This window comes from Acanthochromis polyacanthus, chromosome 9, assembly GCF_021347895.1.
Source record: "Acanthochromis polyacanthus isolate Apoly-LR-REF ecotype Palm Island chromosome 9, KAUST_Apoly_ChrSc, whole genome shotgun sequence".
In the NCBI taxonomy this organism is placed as follows: Eukaryota; Metazoa; Chordata; class Actinopteri; family Pomacentridae; genus Acanthochromis; species Acanthochromis polyacanthus.
The window spans coordinates 22,644,544-22,652,877 of record NC_067121.1 but is presented as its reverse complement, the minus strand read 5'-3'; the positions used below and the strand labels follow the sequence as shown (position 1 = coordinate 22,652,877).

The following is an 8,334-nucleotide window of genomic DNA, read 5'->3' as shown; positions in this document are numbered from 1 at the left end:
CCTCTTGCCCTTTTTGCTCTGCCGAAGCCGAAGATGTGAGTTCCTGAAATGCAGCTTATCATTTAAAATGTGCCTCCTCTAGAAGTTTATTTATGGGAGAAAACGAAGAGTGATGTGACCAAGGCAGGAACAAGTGTTGGGCTGTGCTCTCTGCAGACTGAAATGTGGAAGACTTACAGAGGTATGGGGTGAAAACTTTGAGATTTCTTGGGGCGCCTGGAGCTTTTTGAGTCTGATCTCTCACAGAACAGTGCAGAGCTGCAGCTCACGGTGACTTTCCATAATGGCTCTTCTTCTGTCGACTTCTGAGTGGTTTTTTTCTGTTCCGCAGTGCGCAGATGAAAAAAGAAGAGAAAGACAAAGGGGCTACTTCAGAACAACAGAGAATTTATTTGCCTGTGCATTTTATTTATTTACTGTGCAATATTATATATCGTACATTTTAAAATAGTTTCCATTCAGGAAAACCTGGAAGACTAGTGAGTTAAGTGAGCATACTTGTGTTTTTTTTTTTTTTTAAGCAAAGCTCTGAGTTTCTCAAATTCATTGACAATCAGGAGAAACTATGACTATGGAGACATCGAGAGGTTCCAACTGCAGGCCTCATGTCAGGGTACTGCAGGTCTGCAATCATGTAAAAATATTAGAAAAATAGTCATTCTTGTAGGTTTGAGGTGTAAACAAAATACTCTGGGTGTTAGAAGTATTGTACTTGATTAAAAGCTCTATTACCAAAGTGTAGAAATGTTTTCTTACAAGTAAAATTAATTCATTATTTTTTTAAAATATAAGTTAAAGTATTAATGTATTAACATTCAAAATATGCTTAAAGTACCAAAAGTTAAATTCCTCATTGTGCAGAATGGTAGATTTCAGAATAATGTAGATTACTGGGTTATAATTACAGATTCATTAATGCATTAATCACTTCCACATTAAATCTTTCTATCACTTATCTGCTGGTCAGCTTGTGAATTTACCCTCTTGGTTTGAAAAAGTATTGTTTTAATATATAATATCACATCAAAATGTATTATATTTTGGTGGTATTATTTAACAACAAAAAATATATATTTCCCAATAACCACATTGGTTAAATAAAAGAAGTGGAGTGAAAATATAATTTTTGCCTCTAAATTGAAGATTTGAAGTATAAAGTAGAAGAATATTGTAAAATATAAATTCCTCAAAAATGTACTTAAGTGCACTATTTGTTGTCTCCCCCCCCCCCCCCCCCCCCCAATGTACTCTGTTAAATAAGTTAAGGAATACAGTCTGGTTCTTATAAAATGTGCAGAGGATGCAAACATCCCAGTATAAATTATGTGAATTAGATTCTAATCTACTCTGGAATAACATTTAAAATATAAACCCCTCTTGTGTTGTTAGTGGCAGCGTTTGAGCCTTGTTTTATATTTATATATAAATCAATCTGTTCCTGTGCTCAGGATCATGTTGGTGTAATTCTACTCTATTTTTTCACACCTTGCTAATTTTAATAACAAATGTCTTTGTAAAGATATATTTGCCCTGTAATACCTGAACATTTCACTCTCTGTGTGGCTTTCTTGCAAATTGATTTTGTGTCAAATGAATTTTTCCACATAGCAGACCTGGTAACCATACTTATTTAGAGTGAATGGAGGTTAATTAGCCTTAAAAGAAGCAAGCTCTTCACTTGTGTCAGAAACGTAAGTGGCTCATCTCACGTCTGGGGACACACACCCAACAAATCACAGATCTGAGGCTTCCAGACACATAGCTGGGCATTGTTTTGGAAAGACGTCTTTCTATGTGGCAAGTCGATAGTATAGGAAGCAGGAACAACTGAGCAGCTTCCTTCGGAAATTTGATCTGTATGCCTCCTTAGAAGTGTCAAGACTTTTCTCATGTCCATATACAAGTTTACACGTACGCTGTCAAGAAGTTTAGAGAACAAAATATTCCCATAACAAATGCCACGATGAAATATTTCAGTTAATATGTCCTCATTTATCTTTTGTTTTAATATATTTGTGGGTGGTTTGGAGCATGTGTGTCTGTCTTAACTCCTAAACCAAATATTTTGGTGAAATATGAACCTTTGTTGATGGAGTCTATAGTATAGTTCATTTAGTGGCTACAAGAAAGCAATAATAAAACATGTCACCATGTGTAGTAGCTCAGCAGTTTCAAAGAGGAAGCCAAACCTTTATCAACTTTTTTTTCTTGAGCCCGTCACTTTGATTTTCAAACCAATGGACCAAGAAAACATGGCTGCAGGCATCTTTTGAATGCAACTTCAAGCATGGCATTGATTATCTTAGCCTCATAATTATCTCCACATGTTACTGTACCACTGCATTTCACATTCAGATGAGGCCGGCTACATCCTGGATGAGTGATTATAGCAACTGTAAGTAAATTATCTGTGAATAAAAGCCTTTTACATAAAGGCACCCTGTAGTTTAATGCTATAAATCGTCTCAGAGATCCAACAGAGGAGTTGGTTGCAGAAAAGAAAAAGCTGTATACACTATTAGTCTGAAAATGACTAATGCACTAGTTTGGGCCACTAAAGTATTCTAACAGTCAGTTTTTCTGACTTACAAAAAGAATCCAACCCACAATGGTTCGTGCAGTGTTTTGTGTCTTTTCTATACATTTTTTTTAATAAACTGCAAATGCAAAATAGGTGCAGATGTGTTTGTGCAGTGGTGGGGTTTTCATGTACATAAATACTACACAGAGATATATGGAAAACATCTGTGTGAATGATATGTAATTATCTTTCTGAAACTCTGCAGAATAAAACAAGAACATTCTAACACTGTACTATGGGGAGGGATCTTGTATTTAGCAAAGATATTTCTCTCCAAGCTGCTTCTTGACAAAACTGTTTTTCTGAATTGACATATCAAAAGACACTTTGAAGTGGGACATACAGTAATAATGATCATATTTTATTTTCTAGTGCGTTTCTCACATGATTGAAGTCTGGTAAGATATGCTAGATTGGAGTTTATTCTCATTTTATCCCCCCTCCCATTCCGGCATTTTTAAAAATTACAATCATTATGTTTTGCCTCAAATGGCCAAAATCTGTGAGACCAATTGCTTAAATATGGGAAAATTCCTCTCTTGAGCGTTGGGCTAATAGCAGTCATATGCGGTGTTTGTATCTCCAGGGAATGCGTCGATATGATTTTAACAGAGACAACCCAACAAAAACACGGGCCTCTGCAGAGTGTTTACTGTATAATGGGTGTGACAGGCTACCTTAGCCCAATTCTGAGGTCACTACTGGTGTTTCCTACGAGGTATGACAGTTTTACAACTGCAGGGCTCAGACTCGGATTGTTTTTGACATGTGAGACCGCTGCTGCTCGCTGTCTGTCTCACAATCTCTCCCTTCTCATTCTCTCACTTTCTCCTCTTCGGCCCCCCTGACTGTCTAGCTGAAACACTCTCCTTTTCTTTCTCTCATTTCCTCAGACACACACACAGAGGCAAGAAATTATATCGAGCCACTCTCAGCCGGACTGGAAAAGGACTCTTGAGCATATTTTAAGCCGAAAGTCTTAATCTCTCATAATAGGCTTCTTTGTGAAACTACCAACAGGAAACCCATATTTCTTTATAAACGGCCCTCTTTTAAATGGAGCTAGTTGTGGCGATAGCGTAACAAGCTTTATAAAAACAAACCAGAAATGTCAAGAGGCTAAAGCTAAAAAAAAAAAAAAAGAAAGAAAAAGAAAAAGAAAATTGCAGCCCAGTTAAAAATGCAATAATTGCATTGTGAGATGTTGTGACAAAAACATTTCATTTTAAAAGCGCTACAGGATTTTCAGGGCAACACTTTGTGGTTGCTGCGTTGGTATGTGCAGCTTTTCCTCCACACACATGCTCACAAGTTTATATAACATAGCCTACAAGTGCGAGAATACATCCAAAGTGTGCCACAGCTATAAAAATGTGTGAGGGGAACTTGATTTTCCCCTTGTTTTGCTGTTTTTGCAGGCAGTAGTTGTCGGTTTTTACCAGAGCTTCAAAATGCACACTGAGAAGCCGAGTCAGCCAAGGCAGTGCAGTGCTGTTTGGTGGGACGGTGGCAGCAGAGCAGCAGCGATTCGGATGTTCTTTATCGTCATGCTGCAGAGTGAAATGTAGAGGAATGTAAGCTGTACATTTTCAGAGGCCCTGAGGAAATATAAGACTCCTTCTGCATTGTGGTTGCGATTATACAATTATGCATAGTTCCTGTTCCAGCAAACGGAAAGATTGCTACCAAAGAATATAAACATTGTCTGCTAGAACGCCTTTTAATTTGAATAATAATTCTATTTTCTTTGTTATAGCGGGGCCTCAGTGGAGTGAGTTTAAAAATGGACTCAAGATTATATTAATTTCAGAAAAACTAAGGAAAATTCATGAGGAAAAAAATATACCTACTTCTAAGTGCACACAAAGCATATATAGGTAGGTAGCATGCAGTGAGCACACACACACACACACACACACACACACACATACACACCACATTTTGGTGCAGGCTCTGTGATCTGATTTTGAATGCAGCATCTTGTTTGATGTCTTTTTGATGATGGACATGAAATAATGTCCAAATCACCAGAGGCAGGAACATCAAACAGTTCAAAATGAAAACACGGTAATGTCTTCTCGGACTGAGCCTTATTGCGCCTTCATTTGCCACTGCCCCATGGAAGCTGGGCTTTGACTGTGAACAGATAAAAGATGAGTTGATAAATGAAGCACTTTCATCTCCAACAAACTTCGACAACTTTTTCATTTGCAACACAATCACTGCATGGCTAATATGCTGCATCATAATAAAATCAGATAATGGCAGATGGTAATGTCAGCAACTCAATGAAAAGTCAAAGGTGGAAGGAGTATCTTTGAAGAGGCAGAATGGCCGGGAATCATCACAGCGGGATAAGGAGAGCCCGGGAAATGCTGATCTCTGTATGAAGACCCCCCCCAGTCTATTGGGAGGAAAAAGGACAGGATCATCTGTATATTGTTCAATTTCAGAATCCAATATTCTTTAAGATAATAGGGTGAAAGCGCTAATGCACTGCACAGGTGACTTACTGATAATGACCCAATATATATGCATCATGCAAAACTGATCCTTATGCTTGGTGAAGGAAGCTCAGCACATTCATTCATCACAATTTGGTCCATTATGAAACACAGAGAGGGGAAGCTCGTCATGCACACGGGGAAAGCATCCTCGTAGTGACATCACACATGTCCTGAAGGTACAGTTTCGCCTGCTGTTAGCTGTCATGTCAGTTCTCCAGTGTTTATAATAAGGAAGCTCTCACAGACAACGCCGGCTCATTCCTGGTGAACCGTGAGCAGGTCATCAACTTCTCATTTGATTTGATTTATAACTGAGGGGGAAGCCAAGTTTCTGTATGATTTACAGACGGGTTTGGTGTCTCTCAGGGCTTTTGGATGACGCTCTGTAAACCGAGAGGCTAATGTTCAAACAACAAGGCAGAGAGCCACAGTGGACTCAGAGCTTTGTCTTGGCCTCCACGTTAGTCTCTTGACAGCAAACTGGCACCCAGCTTCGGTTAATATAGCGCACCGCCCAGATCCTGCAGCGGCTGCATGGACTGCACGTCTGCTGAGTGTGTGTGTGGCCGGTTAGAACTGGATACTCCTGGAAAGCCACAGATGAAAGATGTACTGAGTGCTAAATCTGCTAAATCTATGATGGGAGTGTCATCTGCTCTGTCTGTCCTCTTCGGATGATGTGCAACAATTCACATGGAATGATTTAGACACACGGGCTGATCAAAAATGATTATGGCATGTCTTGTTAAACTTGCATAATTACTGTCACAGCATATTCTTACGGTGGCAGTCAAAGACAATGGCTAATGATATTCTTTGTTTTCATCAATAAATGCCACAAAAAGAGCAAAACCAAGCTATCAACCGATCCTGCTAACAAGTGTTGTCTGTGTAGCCTGATGTCGCTTCTTCCTGCGTGCAATAGAGTTTCATTGTTGTCCGAAACCTATTTACACTTTATCACAGTTGTTTTGCAATCACCAAATGAAAACCGTCTGTGCAATTTTCTCTACGGTTCATTTGGAAGTCAGATGTATAAGTACAAATATTTTCAAATACGTGATGCAGAGCGTTAGGATCTGGAGCCATAAGAGATTAAACTGATTTCTTAATGATATTCTCATCTGTGTCCCTATCAGCATGATCACTGTGTAAATATTCACATGCAACATATTTGAACCAACGTCATAGCATTTCAAACATAAATATTTCGTTTGTTTAACTGACTCTGTATTGCTGTGAATACAATCGATAACAGATGGATCTTGATTAGGTCTGAATTTTTGCCGCAATTTTTCACATTCAGTCAAATTTAGTTTGCATGCCAAGCTGTTCAGCTGACATTTCTCACAATGCAGTTACACCACAGGGACAGTTTTACAAAGGTACTGCTGCAAGTGGACATGGAGCAGAGAGAGACAACACACGTCTCATACAGAAGAAAAGATGCAAACATGCACAGAGGACGAGACAGAATGAGGACAGAGACAACGTGTTGCTGTGAGAACATCACGGCAGAGACATGTAAGAGAGATTGTTTTGTTTTGTGCATTGAAAGGCCAAAATCAGATGAAATGTTGTCCCCAGATAGCTGGCTATACTCAGACATGTAAATAGATGCTGGTTGAATGTTAGAATTCCATTTTGCTTTACATTTCAAATAATTTCTTATTTGTATGAGTTTAATATAGCGTAGCATTTGTCCGTGAAGCACCAACTGCAACCATGATATAGTTACAGAGACATCCAGATAACCTGTCCACAGACGACAACTGGCAGGGCATATGGAATGCTAACAGGATCCTACAGTACGTGGCTTTGGTTGTCTGTTCCTTTCTGTCTCTGCTGTGAGGAGAGTTTCTCTCACGGCATCCGGAGCAGACTTCCTTCTAATATTATAGAGCTACATATGCTCAAGAAGAACCTCAAAGTCTCCCTTGACAGTTTATTGTGCTTAACTGTCCTTGTGTCTATTCACAACCACAGACAACAGCTTTATATTGATTGTCACTTCTGAAAGTTCATCAGAGGTGGTATTTAACTACGTCCTCTTTTTTCCTGTGGCTGATGTTACAGCAGTAACATTGTTTGCCTGCATGCTTTGTTTGACAGCTGGATGGGTGACGTATCAGGTTTTGGAGGTTTTATATAGTGTGAGTCTGCAAAGAAACTCCAGTCTCTGTACTGGCTTGCAGAGCTGCTGTATGTTTTGCATCACAAAGTGACATGGTTCATCCAGATGCCACCACAGAGTTTGACATCCATCTGTTAGGTCTGTGGAACAAGGCCAGCCCGGTGATCACCAAAACAATCACCTTCCCCAAAGACTGCAGTGTGTGATGTACACTGACTTTGAGTGTTTCCATTACAATGGCATGCTGTTCAACGGCACCATCTTTGACTGCGGCTACATCACGATGCTAACTCACGACTCTTTAGAAAGTGTGGGTTGGATGACCAAGGGCATGGTAAAGGGTCTGCAAGGGATGTATGTGGGAGAGATTAAAAATATCAACATCCCACCATTCAGACCCTGTTGAGAAAGAGGATTGGATACAATCTTATGCAACTCTAGGGTTTGGCGTCCTGTTGGTGGACATCCACAACCCAAGGGATGCAATCACTAATGAGGACCTAGTGGTGCTTGAGTGTGGCAAGAAATTTTATTTGGTACTATTCCAACGGTACCTTCCTGAAAAGAGTCACATGAGACACAAGGTACTGGAGGATACTACACATTCACTGGGATGGGTCCTGCTGGGAGTCTGCATTAAGCAGGGTAAGAAGGTCAGCATCCTTTGACAGTTGATTTATCCCGAACAAGGACTAGGGGACTTGATTGCCCATTCTGCTGTGCTCATCTGTGACATTCACATCACTGACTTCCACAACCCCAGCGTTAGGGTGGACATACAGACCACCTACAGACTTGAAGGAAGACCAACACCACGGCAGGAAACAACCTCATCCACGTCCACCACAACTACATACTAGTGGACAGCACAATGTCCTTTTACTCACGTGACTATGAGAATCTTCAGAGTATAGATAAGGCAGTCGACAATCTCATGGGGCATGTGGGGGGGAGAGAAGAGGGCGGATATGTTGCCACCTCACTTTGGCCATGGATGAACTCCTGTTGGGTCGAGCAGTGTTGGGTTGGTCCTTGATGTTGAACTTTAAGAAGGGTGTACTACTTGGTTACTTAATTGTCCATTTGGTTCGAGGTCCTGGAGTCCTATTTGA

General features: G+C 40.1%; 1 pseudogene; it reads left to right on the top strand.

The window, feature by feature from the left end:
- Nucleotides 1-7,154: 7,154 nt before the first annotated feature.
- On the top strand, nucleotides 7,155-8,334 carry LOC110963380 (peptidyl-prolyl cis-trans isomerase FKBP10-like; annotated as a pseudogene).